Source organism: Rhinopithecus roxellana, chromosome 17 (genome assembly GCF_007565055.1).
Source record: "Rhinopithecus roxellana isolate Shanxi Qingling chromosome 17, ASM756505v1, whole genome shotgun sequence".
NCBI lineage: Eukaryota > Metazoa > Chordata > Mammalia > Primates > Cercopithecidae > Rhinopithecus > Rhinopithecus roxellana.
Genome location: NC_044565.1, coordinates 47,108,888 through 47,123,112, shown reverse-complemented (window position 1 = coordinate 47,123,112; position 14,225 = coordinate 47,108,888). Strand labels below are relative to the sequence as shown.

Genomic DNA, 14,225 nt, shown 5'->3' with positions numbered 1-14,225 from the left:
GTGAATAACCTAATGTCTAGTAAGAGTTGAGCTCTGGCTGAAGCATTTCCCACATTCACTACATGCGTGTGACTTCTCTACAGAATGTGTTCTATGGCAATGAATCAAGTGTGACATCTGAATAAAGCTTCTCCCACACATGACACACAAATAAGTTTTCTCTCCAGTGTGTATTCTTTGATGATCAATCAGGTGTGATATTTGAAGCCCCTTCCGCACTCATTGCATTTTTAGGGCTTCTCTCAAGAATGCATCCTTTGATTATGAATCATGTGTGATGGCTGACTGAAGCTTTTTCCACACTCTTTACATTCAAAAACTTTCTCTCCTGTACGAATTCTCTGATATTGCATGGGACTTGCTTTCAGATTAAAGGCTTTCTCACACTCAATACATTTATAGGGCTTCTCTCCAGTATGTATCAGTTGGTGTTTAATAAGGTTTGAATTCCCACTAAACGTTTTGCCATATTCATTCCACCCATAGGGCTTTTCTCCAGTATGAATTATCTGATGTTTAACAAGTTTTGATGTCTCCCTAAAGCCCTTGCCAAATTCACTACACACATAGTGTTTCTCTCCACCATGAATTTTCTTTTCCTTTTTTTTTTTTTTTTTGAGATAGAGTTTCACTGTCTCCCAGGCTGGAGTGCAGTGGCGTGATCTCGGCTCACTGCAAGCTCCGCCTCCCAGGTTCACGCCATTCTCCTGCCTCAGCCTCCCAAGTAGCTGGGACTACAGGCACCCACCATCATGCCTGGCTAATTTATTTTTGTATTTTTAGTAGAGAAGGGGTTTCACCGTGTTAGCCAGGATAGTCTCGATCTCCTGACCTCATGATCTGCCCACCTTAGCCTCCCAAAGTGCTAGGATTACAGGCATGAGCCACCGCGCCCGGCATTTTTTTTTTTTTTTTTTTTTTTTTGAGACGGAATCTCACTCTGTCACCCAGGGTGGAGTGCAGTGCCGCAATCTCAGCTCACTGCAACCTCCGCCTCCCTAGTTCAAGCAATTCTTCTGCTTCAGCCTCCTGAGTGGCTGGGATTATGGGCATGCACCACCACACCCAGATAATTTTTGTACTTTTAGTAGAGATAGGGTTTCACCATCCACAGTGAATTTTCTGATGTTGTATAAGGCTTGAGTTGTGATTTTTTTCCCACATTCAATACATACACAAGACTTCTCTGTAGTATGAATTATCTGATGCCAAGTAAGGTGTGAGTTCTTGCTGAAAGACTTCCCACACACATGACATCCATGGGGCTTTGACCCACTGGTAACTGCTTGATGTCCACTCAGACATGACTCACATGGAAAGCCTCGGCCACCCATCCTCCATCTACTGGCTCTCTCTTCTGGCCTGTCCCTCAGAGGTACAACAGGTTTTGTGCCCAGAGACAAACTTTTCTCCAAGTTATTACATTCCTGGTATTTGTCTCCTGCATTGATTTTCAAGGGGGAGCTGACCACTTGCCTCGAACCTCTCTTTTGGGGAAATAACTTCATCCTGGTTTTGTTTGTTTGTTTTTTGAGACCGAGTCTCGCTCTGTTGCCCAGGCTGCAGGCTGGAGTACAGTAGTGCAGTCTCGGCTCACTGCAAGCTCCGCCTCCCGGGTTCTGGCCATTCTCCTGCCTCAGTCTCCTGAGTAGCTGGGACTACAGGTGCCCGCCACCATGTCCAGCTAATTTTTTGTATTTTTAGTAGAGACGGGGTTTCATGGTGTTAACCAGGATGGTCTCAATCTCCTGACCTCATGATCCACCCACCTCAGCCTCCCAAAATGCTGGGATTACAGGCGTGAGCCACCGCGCACGGCCATCCTGGTCTTTATTGTGAATTTTTTCCAGCAATATTCTGCTCCTGTCTCAATCCTACAAGCTGATCGAAACTCAAACTCCTCTGGATTGCCTCCTGGGAAAATCTCCTGAGTTACACCTTGTAATTGTTCTTCAGATTTTTCTGTCGGGGTTGATTGTTTATGCTTTGTCTTGACCTAAGAATCTGAAACAAAGAATGGAAATTAAAAGTTTTTCTGTGAAAGAAGAAATTGATTGAGCCAAAGCTAATTTCTGTGCAGCTCATATGTCTCAGCCTGAGTTGAGTTTTATTTTCCCTTCTGTTAATGACTTTATTCCATTTGTCTTGTATCATGCTTAGTTGTGTGTGTCCATCTCTCTCTGACTGGATTGAAATTCTGAGGGCAAATGCCTTCTCAGACAGATACTTGCGGCACCTTGATGGCACAGTGCACAAAGCAGGAACTGACAACTAAAGAACTAGGGATTCATTCCAGCAGTGTTTGCCAGGTGCCTCCTGGGTGTCTGGCACTGCTTGAGGTACCAGGGACTTGGTGAATGAATGAAGTCCCTGTCCCTTAGCATTCAAATGTGGAGACCAACAATATGATAGGACATCAGGGCAGGGTAAATCATTCTTCCCCAAACTACGATGTTCTGCACAAACCAAAATGTACACTCCCTGAAGACAAGGACTTGGTTTTGCTTATACTTAACCCCAGCACCTAGAAGAATGCCTGCATGCAAGCAGCGTGCAAACTGTGGAAATAGGAGAGGGTGCTGGGGGCATGCTCCCATGTGAACACAATGTGGAGTTTTGTTTGTACTTGGACATGTAAGTGCTAATCAGCTCATCAGGGAAGCCTAGTCACCACTAGAAAATGGCTGTCCCACCTGAGTAGCTGCACAAGGAGTAGCACAATGGGCTTGCACTTCCCCTCAGAGGGAAGGTGGGGCCAGGACAGGAGCCAGACTAGACAATCGGGTCTCTCAGCTGGCCATTCAAACTCCCCCCTCACAGCTCACACGCGCAACACATCACGGCTTCCCCTGAGACACCTACCTCCTCACCTGTGCAGGGAGGCCCTGGCAGAGCAATGACCCATAGCATTTTCCCCTGCTCCCTCTGGGAGATAACCCTGAGTGTGGACACTAAAAAACCTGTTTATCAAGAAGATAATGGTCAGTGCTGGAATATCTGAGCTGCCCCTGGCTGAGGGCCACAGAGGCTGCAAGAGGAGGGGGATCTAGAGGAGGTCTGGAGAAGAATGGGTGATGAGATCATTGGGCACTCCCTGCTGGGACACGGGTACTGGGATGTACCATACCCATGGACTGGGGATGTTTGGTCTATGAGTCAAGAGAGCCCAGGGGACCAGTCACCTGGGGATGCGGAGCTGGGACCTGAAACCCACCATGTGATGCTTATCCAGAGTTGTTAGGATGCAGTGGTTCTCAAGTATCACATCCTGGTAGAGTGCTCTCTGAGGGGGTCCCAGGTGCTGCCCCTCCTCCTGTGTGAGGTACATGGCCACCTCCTCAAACATCACTGTGCCCTAAAATCACAGGTGTTCACTGCCCAGAGAGCCTCACTCCTGCCCAAGGGCAGGCACACCTTGCAGCTTGGACTGAGTTTCTAGCAACAGGCTCTGTGTGCATCTCCCTACCTTCCAGGCAGATGTTTAGGAAAAGAGCTAGGGGTAGGTTGGGCAGGGAAGGTGTGACTATGGAAACACAGAGCTCTCAAAACTGGGCTCTCCAATCACCACCACTCCCACCCCCAATCACCACCCCGGTCGTTGGTCTCCCAGTCTCTGCCCGCCCCTGGCTCAGCCCACTGTGACTTGGGTTTGTAAATTGGCTTCCTCACCAGGCCCCTGGCCCATGGCCCTGTCCATCTTGAGGCCTCAGCTCTGCAGCCTCCCTGAACCCCTTCGAAAGAGGCCATCACAAAAGAAGCCACCATGGCATCATGGTTGCGGGTGGAGGGGCATGGCCTGAGCTGGACCCGGGAAAGGTAGTCAGCAGGGGTCTCCCCCCAGCCGCTGGGGGACAGGCCATAATTGGCTGCATGTCACCTCAACGACCTCTGCCTTATGGACAGCAGAGACCACGACTCCACCCACTGGGGCATGAAGGACAGGGAGTGTTAATCTGTGTGGGCTCCAGGTTACACCCAGAACATGGAGTATAACAGATAGATGGCCACACGTGGTCACAAGTCAGTGTCCTAAAGAGAAACAAAAAGCAGGGAAGCTATTCCAGATTAAAAGAGCCAGCAAGATGCGGTGGCTTAGGCCTATAATCCTAGCACTTTGGGAGGCCAAGGCAGGTAGAGCCTTTGAGTCCAGGAGTTTGAGACTAGCCTGAGCAATATGGTGAGACTTGGTCTCTATAAAAAAAATACAAAAAATTAGCTAGGCATGGTGGCACATTCCTGTAGTTCCAGCTACTCGGGAGGCTAAGGTGGGAGGATCACCTAAGCCTGGGAGGTTGAGGATGCAATAAGCCGTGATCGCGCCACTGCACTCCAGCCTTAGGGACAGTGTGAGACCTTGTTTCAAAAAAAAAAAGGAAAAAAAAAAAGGAGCCTGAAGAGACACAATTAAATGCAACATGCAACTTTGATTTGATTAGCTTCTGAATTAGAGGGGAAAAACCCAGCTATGTAGATATTTTAGAGACAATTGGAGAAATAAGAGTTTTGTGACCATGGGATTGTTGTTTGTTTGTTTGTTTGTTTTGAGATGGAGTCTCACTCCGTCGCCAGGCTGGAGTGCAGTGGTGCAATCTTGGCTCACTGCAACCTCTGCCTCCTGATTCAGGTGATTCTCCTGCCTCAGCCTCCTGAGTAGCTGGGACTACAGGGGCATGCCAACACACCCAGCTAATTTTTGTATTTTTAGTAGAGACGGGGTTTCACCATGTTGACCAGGATGGCCTTGATCTCTTGACCCCATGATCTGCCCACCTCAGCCTCCCAAATGCTAGGATTACAGGCATGAGTCACTGTGCCAGGTGACCACGGGATTATTGTTAATTCTCTCAGGTGAAATAAAGTATTGTTATCATGTAAGAGAATGTCCTCACCTCTAGGAAATAGGCTGAGGTACCTAAAGGAAAGTGCCATGATGTCTACAAATTACAGCGGACCCTGGAACAACACAGGTTTGAACTGCGAGGGTTAGTTATAATTGGATTTTCTTCCGCCTCAGTCACCCCTGAGATTGCAAGACCAATCCTCCTCTTCCTTCTCCTCCTCAGACTACTGAAGGTGAAGACAATGAGGATGACCCACTTTCACTTAATGAATATTAAATATATTATCTCTTCCTTGTGATTTTCTTTTTTTTTTTTTTGAGACGGAGTCTCGCTCTGTCGCCCAGGCTGGAGTGCAGTGGCTGGATCTCAGCTCACTGCAAACTCTGCCTTCCAGGTTCACGCCATTCTCCGGCCTCAGCCTCCCGAGTAGCTGGGACTACAGGCGCCCGCCACCTTGCCCGGCTAGTTTTTTGTGTTTTTTAGTAGAGACGGGGTTTCACCGTGTTAGCCAGGATGGTCTCGATCTCCTGACCTCGTGATCCGCCCGTCTCGGCCTCCCAAAGTGCTGGGATTACAGGCTTGAGCCACCGCGCCCGGCCCCTTGTGATTTTCTGAACACCATTTTCTTTTCTCTAGCTTATTTTAAGAATAGAGTATATAATACATATAATATAAAAATATGTTAATTGACTATATTATGCATAAGGCTTCCAGTCAACAGTAGGCTATTAGTAGTTAACTTTTAGGGGAGTCAAAAGTTATGCTTTAATTTTCAACTGCACAGGGGTCACTGCCCCAACCCCTGTATTATTCAAGGGTCAATGGTATTTTCAAATTACTTTTCAGCAACAAAAAGTAAATATATTCAAAGATACAGCTAGTGTGGCAAAATGTCAACGACCGTAGAATCTAAATGAAGGGTTCATGATGTTCATAATACTTTTCTGTGGATTTGAACATTCTCAAAATTACAAGCACTGTGGAAAGTAAAAAGCTCCTCTTCAAAGTTTCTACTTCAAATTAGAAATGTTATTGGTATTTTCTCCCAGAGCTAGTTCTGTTCAAGCTTCTTATTTTATAGTGATAACTCTGTTAAGCTTTATATAGCAAATGTAACGCAATAAGCATACTGTATGCCTGTGTACTCTGACTTCAGTATTTGTGTTAGACATGTTCACAGGCATGTAGTACATTCTGTGTCCTTTTACCTTAACCAAAATATTCGTGTTGGACATGCCCAGACATGTCCCAGCTTACAGCCTATGCCCCTTCCTTATTTGGAAATGTTATTACTGTTCTAAAGTCTTTTCGTAAGCAACTTCCTATTTTCCTTTGTTCCTCATTGACTTGACCTATTTAGGAAGTTTTAAATTGTTAGCCAATCAAATTCAGCCTAGAATGTGAGGTTCAACTCCAGCCAATGGAGACAGGACACAGCAGTAGGGACTTCATGCATTAGGGATAAACATTCCTGTCTCCCTTTGTTCGGTGTACTCTCGTGGCGAGACTGCTGGCAAGCAGTACCATTTCTGCAGAAAGTAAAGTTGCCTTGCTGAGAGAACTTTTTGTCTAAATGCTGACTCTTCCTTGCGACACCAGGGAATAAGCATTTATTTCTAACAAGCAGCAATAGAAGACACCACTCTGGCTTCCTACAGAGGGCAGTGTGGAGGCAGGAGAGGACAGGGGAGGAAACCTGTGGTCTAGGGTCCAGTGGCCTTTTCCTATCTTAGTGCTCCACGTTCGCTAAGTCGGAGGTACCACCTGTCATCACCACCCCATGGCCATTCATGCTTGAGAGGAGAGTCCTGCACAGACAGAACCAGGCTCTGCTCCACATTTCCCTCTTTAGGCTATTCCCTGGCCCCCACCACCCCCAGCACGCTTCCGGCCCAAGAGCCGTGCAAGGACAGCAGGGCGGCTTCCAGATATCTTGTGGGGCATTGGACGTGAGAAGAGCTGAGAGAGGAGCCCTGGGTGACCCTTGAGTGGAATCAATGAATGAATGAATGATTTCCTCTCACCTCCTCGAGTTTACTTCATATTGGTGGATCGTCTCAGGAAGACTCCAGAAGTGACTGCCACCAATCAGCTTTCTGGCAGTACAAGTGGGGAAAACGCAGGGCTGAGGATGAGGCCAGAGGTGGGAGTCTCGCTTGTCCCTGGACCCTCCCTCTCCAACTTTCACCAGACAAAATGGCGGACGCCGCCCAGCGACCACGTCTCCACCTGAGAGGACACAGCCCCGAGACAACTCCTCTCGTCCTGCACTAACCTCACCCGAAAGCACGTCATTCACCCTTCACATATCCTGCTCCAGGAACACTCTCCTCACCCTTCACAGACCCGCACCACCGGCAACACGGCTCTCACCCTTCACGGACCCTCAAGCCAGGAAAACACCCCTCTCCCTTAACAGTCCCTCATGTCGGAAAAACGCCCCTCATCCTTCACAAACACCTGCACCCCAGGAACACGTCCCTCACCCTTCACAGACCCTCATTCCAGGAACACGTCCCTCACCCTTCACAGACCCTCATTCCGGGAACGCGCCCCTCATCCTTCACAGACCTGCACCAGCGGCAACACGGCTCTCAGGCGTCACAGACCCTCAAGCCGGGAAAACGCCCCTCACCCTTCACAGCCCCTCATGCCAGAAAAACTCTCATCCTTCACAAATACCCCCACCCCAGGAACACGCCCCTCACCCTTCACAGACCCTCACTCGGGGAACAAGCTCCTCAGCCTACACAGACATGCACCCCATGACCACACCCCTCGCCCCACCCAGGGACCACGCCCCTTGCCCTTTATAGACTCCGCCCGGCGACCTCACATCCTTTAGAGACCCGGCCTCGCCCCTGCATCCCTTGTAGATCCCGCCCTGTGACCACACCCCTCGCCCTTCATAGGCACCGGCCGCCACTGTGCACCTTTTATTGGCCCCGCTCCGTGACCACGCCCCCGCACCCTTGATAGACTCCACCCCCGAAGACCCTTCGCAGGAGCACAGTGACCCCGCCTCCACAGGGTCCGCTCCGCCACCCTGACCCTTCCGTGTCGCTCGCGGGGCCCCACCCCTGTCCGCCTGCTCTGGTGCCCATGGGGAAGCCTGGTGCCAGGGGCCACCAGTCAGACCAACTCACCGCCCGACTGGTGGGACAAGCACAGGTCGGCAGGTCACAGGCCGGAAGTGAGGCTCGCCCGGCCGCTCTAGGACGCGGGAAGACCGAGGCCTCGGTGATTCCCCTCTCCCCGGCCTGGCTCCCTCAGGAGAGGGAGCAGCTAAGCGAGGACCCGACAGCGCGGTCGTAGCCGCCTTCTTTTCTGGCCCGGAGTACGGCCTGGGATCTCCAGGGTTGGAGACTGAATGGGTGCTGTCGAGGACCGGCGAGAGTCTGGAAAGTTGGCGCCTTGGTGGGAGAACGAGGAGGTGAGGGATAGGGAAGCGGGAGCGGCCGCTGGGTGGGACGCCTGAGACCCTCGGGAATGGCCCGGTCGCCGACTGTTTGCACCACTGGCATCCTGCAGCACTGTGAGATACGGCCCCGTTTGTTCCCAGAATGTAAATCATCCGGCGCAGAAACGGATGCGATTCACGGAGAAAGAGTTGTCTCCTCTCTGGGCACAGCTCTCTCCTTTCTGGGCAACAGCGGCCCTGGACAGGCTGGGGGCCCCCGACAGGTTCCAGCCCGGAGGAAGGCGCTGTGTCTATGCGGTGAAGACAGAGAACCTTGATGGATTTTATTATTTTATTCTTGTGAGAAGCCCGCTTTCCTACCCAAACCTCATGCCAATTGGTGACGCGAAGTTAACTTGGGCACTGATCCAGCCCACCCAGCCCACCATGGTGCCCAGACCGTCCCACCCTCCTGTGTCCTAAGCCCACCACGCTGCCCTCCCATTCCCTAGCCCACCAGCACCCCGCCCCGCCCTGCCGCCGAACGCCCACACAGCCTCCCCTCCGTGCCTCCAGCCCAGCCCACCAGCCCCCTAAGCCTCCCACAGCGCCGCGCCCCATAGCGCCTCACAAGGCCTCAACCTTGGGTCCCTCAGCCCCACAGCCCCTGACAGCGCCAGGCCCCACCCCACAATACCCCACAGCGCCCCACAGCCTCCCACCCCCGCCTCAAGGCCCTAACCTATGACCCTCCACATTGCCCCACCCACACAGCACCCACACACCGGCCCGCCCCAAAGTGCACCACAACACCCCACCCCACAGCTCCCCAGAGTGCCCCTTCCCATAGCCCCCAACACCATCCCGCCCCGCAGTGCCAGCCCCAAGGCCCCGCCAACGGCCCCGCCCCACTGCCCTGCCCCTTCCATCCCCCACACCGCCCTGTCCTACAACACGCTACCCCCCCATCCTCCATAGCGCCCCCACCTTCAGTTCCCACACCACCCTGCCCCACAGCGCCCCTCACCGCCCCATCTCCCAGGGCTTACAGTCCCCACACTCTGCATCCCCCAGCGCCTGAGAGGCTGGGTTCCTGATACTTCCCAAGAGACAAGAGGTGCGTCCCGCGCCCTGTGCAGTGAGAAGCCCTGGAACTCCAGGACCCTGCTTTTTTAGGCAGAATGTTATGGATGGGCCACTCCAAAGAGAAACACGGCTGGGGTCTTCTCATTGGGGTTGCAGGCCGTAGGATGGTGTGAACACTCCATGTCTGTTCACATCTTGGACGCCACAATCTCCCTAAGGAAGGGGTGGCCTTCTCTCTGCAAGAAGGCTTCTGAGGCCTTAGAGGCGAAGCTGTGTCCCCATTCCACTCCCCCCGATACCCAAGCCAACAAGGAGATGCCCTGACCCACTCATGGCCAAGGACACCAGTGGAAACAGCCTTCCTCCTCTCAGTACAGACTGTGCCAGGCAGGCCAGGAAAAGTCAAGAAAATGTGGATGGAACAGACAGGTTCCTAGCAAAATGCTAAAGCTGAGCCAAAGTAGAATACTTGAATTAACTAATTGCCAAAAAAAAGAGATTAGAGAGGTGATTAAAAAGCTACCATTAAGAAAGCTCCAGATGGCTGCAGATCACAGCTGAGCTCTCATCAACCTTTAGAGATCAGATAATTTGAAAGTTAATCACAATATTCCAAGCCACAGAAAAAGATTAAAAACTTCAATTCACTTTACGAAGCCTTCTGTCTATAAGCTTGTCTAAGTCTGTGTTAGCTATAGGGGAATACCTGAGAGTGGGTAATATAAAGAAAGGAGGTTTATTTGGTTCACAATTCTGCAGGCTGTGCTGGAATGGCACCAGTATCTACTGGTGAGGCCTCAGGCTGCTTTCACTTATGGTGGAAGATGAATGGGAGCTGGTATGCAGAGATCACACAGCAAGAGAAGAGGCAAGAGAGAGAGTGGGTAGAGGCCAGGCTTGTTCAAACAACCAGCTTTTGGGGGAACTCATAGAACTAGAACTCATTCATTACTGTGAAAAAGGCACCATGCATTAATGAGGGATCCACCCTCATAACCCAAACACCTCCTACCAAGTATCACCTCCAACATTGGGGATCAAATCTCAGCATGAGGTTTGGGAGGACAAACACCCAAACCATAGCGAAGCTTAACACGCTAAAATGATAGAGCTCAAAGAATCTATAGACCCAGATCTCTATGTTTAATATTGAAAAACAAATTATAAGTAAGATAGTAGCAAATAGAATCAAGCAGCATATCAAAAAAATATTATGCCATGGCCAAGTATGGTTTATTTCAGGAATGCAAGGATACCTACCTACCATTGCAATTCATTAGCTCAACAAATTAAAAGAGAAAAAACAGGCCGGGTGCAGTGGCCCACACCTGTAATCCCAGCACGTTGGGAGGCCGAGGCAGGAGGGTCCCCTGAGGTCAGGAGTTCAAGACCAGCCTGGCCAACATGGTGAAACCCCGTCTCTACTAAAAATACAAAAAAATTAGCTGGGTGTGGTGGCAGGTGCCTGTAATCCCAGCTACTTGGGAGGCTGAGGCAGGAGTATTGCCTGAGCTCGGGAGGTGAGGGTTTCAGTGAGCCAAGATCACACCATTGCACTCCAGCCTGGGCAACAAGAGCAAAACTCCATCTCAAAAAAAAAAAAACCAAAAAACAAAAAAAAGAAAAAACAGCATTCCATCAACATATAGTAAATAATAACAACATATGGTAAAAAATCAACATATGGTAAATAAAATTGAATAAAATTCTGGAGCCATTCTGAGTAAACTTTCAAAGAAAATAGGAATAAATGAAAATGACTTAAATATGCTAAAAATTATTAACCATAAGCTCCAAGAACAAGCATCATTTATTGAACAATATGCTAAAGCTATTACTCTTTTTTTTGAGAGGAATCTTGCTCTGTCACCCAAGCCACGATCTCAGCTCACTGCAACCTCCTCCAGGTCCTGGATTTAAGCGATTCTCCTGCCTCAGCCTCCCAAGTTAGCTGGAACTACAGGCGCATGCCACCACGCCTAGCTAATTTGTTTGTATTTTTAGTGGAGATGGGGTTTCAGTATGTTGGTCAGGCAGGTCTCAAACTCCTGACTTCAAGTGATCCGCCTGCCTCGGCCTCCCAAAGTGCTGGGATTTACAGGCATGAGCCCCTGCGCCTGTAATTTAAAATAAGATAGTAAATTTTATGTTATGTGAATTTTACCACAATACACAATTTTTAAACTCAGAGCAATAAAAATCTTAGTGAAAATTTAGAATATCATATGTACAAAGTAGAGCAGAGGAATACTTTGTAACCATGACAGGCAACTCAAAAGCTATAAAAAAACAGATTAGACATATTTACTAAAGCTATTACTTGCGCCAGGCGCAGTGGCTCACACCTGTAATGCCAGCTCTTCAGGAGACCGAGGCAGGTGGATCACTAGAGATCCAGAATTTAAGACCAGCCTGGCCACCATGGTGAAATCATGTCTCTACTAAAAATACAAAAATTAGCTGGGTATGGCGGTGCATGCCTGTAATCTCAGCTACTTAGGTGGCTGAAGCACGAGAATCACTTGAACCTGGGAGGTGGAAGTTGCAGGGAGCCAAGATCACGCCACTGCCCTCCAGCCCAGCCTGGGAGAAACAGTGGACTCTGTCTCAAAAACAAAACAAAAAAAAAGCCATTACTCAAAATCAGGAATAAGACCAGGACACCAACCTACATAATTTTTGGTCTACATTTGCTATGGACAGAATTATGTTCCCCCAAAATTCTTATTTGAGACTCTAACCGTCCATATGACTGTACCAGAGATAGGGCCTTTGTGTTAGTCTACTCTGGCTGCCATAACAGATGCCACAGATTGGGTGGCTTGAACAATAGAAATTTGTTTTCTCACAGTTCTGGAGGCTGGAAGTTTGAGATCAGGGTTCCAGGATGGAGAGTTTCTCAACGGGTCTTTTCCTAGCTTTCAGAGAGCTGCCTTCTCACTCTGTCCTCATGTGGCATGGAGAAAGACAGGTCTCATTTCTAGTGTGTTGTCTTGTAAGGGCACTAATCCCATCATGAGGACTCCACCCTGATGACCTTTAATTCTAATCACCTCTCCAAGGCCCCGTCTACAAATGTGATTACAATTGGGGTTGGAGTTTCAATATATGAATTTCAGGGGGACACAAACATTCAGTCCATAACAGCCTTTAAGGAGGTGATTAAGGTTAAATGAGGGTTAGGTGCTGTGACTTTTGCCTGTATTCCCAGCATTTTGGGAGGCCAAGACACATGAATCACCTGAGGTCAGGAGTTGAGAGCAGCCTGGACAACGTGGTAAAACCCTGAAACCCCATCTCTACCAAAAATACAAAAATTAGCTGGGCGTGGTGGCAGGCACCTGTAATCCCAGCTACTTGGGAGGCTGAGACAGGAGAATCACTTGAATTCGGTATGCAGAGGTTGCTGTGAGCTGAGATTACGCCACTGCACTCCAGCCTGGGCGACAGAGCAAGACATCAACTCAAAAAAAAAAAAAAAAAAAAAAAAAATTAGCCAGCGGCGGTGGCTCACGCCTGTAATCCCAGCACTTTGGTAGGGCGAGGCAGGAAGATCACGAGGTCAGGAGATCAAAACCATCCAGGTTAACACAGTGAAACCCCATCTGTACTAAAAATACACAAAATTTGCCAGGCACGGTGGCGGGCACCTGTAGTTCCAGCTACTTGGGAGGCTGTAGCAGGAGAATGGTGTGAACCCGGGAGGTGAGCTTGCAGTGAGCCCAGATCGCACCACTGCACTCCTGCCTGGGCGTCAGAGCGAGACTGTTTCAAAAAACATTTTTTAAAGTTAAATGAAGGCATGGAGTGGAGTTCTGATCTGATAGAACTGATGCCCTTAGAAGAGGAAGAGACACCAGAGTGCTGAGTGCTCTCTCTCTTCCCCCCCACCCTGCCGTGTGACAACAGTGAGAAGTTGGCCATTTGCAAGCCAAGAAGAGGGCCCTCACCAGAGACTTAATCAGCTAGCACCTTGACTAGGGACCTAAGCCTTCAAAACCGTGAGAAGTAAATTCTGTTGTTTAAACCCCACCAGTCGCAGGTATTTTGTTATGGCACCCTGAGCAGACTAATACAGCATTGTTTGGTAATTCTTACGAAAACAAAAAGAAATACGATTCGCATATATGCTGATAAAGAAAAGACATGGATTCTTTTTGGGCAATGATATGATTGTCTGCATAGAAGACACTATTAGGATTAATATGAATGTTTGTTAAAGTTACTGAATACAAGATAAGTGTGTAAACACGATAGCTTTCCTCAATAATCGTTAAGTAATAATCACCAACTTGAAGTGGAAATGAGAAAATAGCTCATTCACAGTAGCAACAAAAACTATAAAATGTAATATTTAGTAATTATAAAGTAAGATGTAATAAATTATGAAGTGTAAAACCATATTGGAGGACATAAAAACAAGATTCGAGAAAAAGGTGTCCATATTCTTGGAAGACTTAATATACTAAAAAGTAAATTCTTTCCAAATATATAGAAAATATGTATACAATTAACATACCTCTAAGTTGACACCCGGTAATTGCATCTTTCATAGGATATAGTCAGTTTAATTTATATATGGAAGAAAAATTTTCAAAACTAGCCAGGGAAACTATAAAGGATTAGGAGGGAGGATTTGCCTTCCAGATTAAACTAGCCTCTAAATCCTGTGAAAACAAAGCAATGTGGAATTGGTCTAAAAACAGACAAAAAGATCAAAGACTAAAATGGAAATCCTAGAAATGACCCCAAAACAGAGGGGAATTACTATTTCACAAAGGCGGCATTTCAGTTCAGTGAGGCAAGGATCATTTATGTATGTGTGTGTGTGTGTGTGTGTGTGTATATACTTTTTTTTTTTTTTTTTGTGAGGCAGAGTCTCACTCTGTCGCCCAGGC

At 48.5% G+C, this 14,225-nt stretch overlaps 1 long non-coding RNA gene across 2 annotated transcripts; it reads right to left on the bottom strand.

The window, feature by feature from the left end:
• Window positions 1–1,755: 1,755 nt before the first annotated feature.
• Window positions 1,756–7,608, bottom strand: LOC115894287. 2 transcript variants are annotated; one of them, XR_004054391.1, is made up of 3 exons: window positions 7,561–7,608; window positions 6,866–6,937; window positions 1,756–2,004 (listed from the first exon to the last, which is right to left on the bottom strand). It is a non-coding gene; the product is annotated as an uncharacterized LOC115894287 (long non-coding RNA). The 2 variants fall into 2 exon arrangements; XR_004054390.1 differs by having other exon boundaries at window positions 6,866–7,070; window positions 7,561–7,600.
• Between the last annotated feature and the right edge of the window lie 6,617 nt (window positions 7,609–14,225).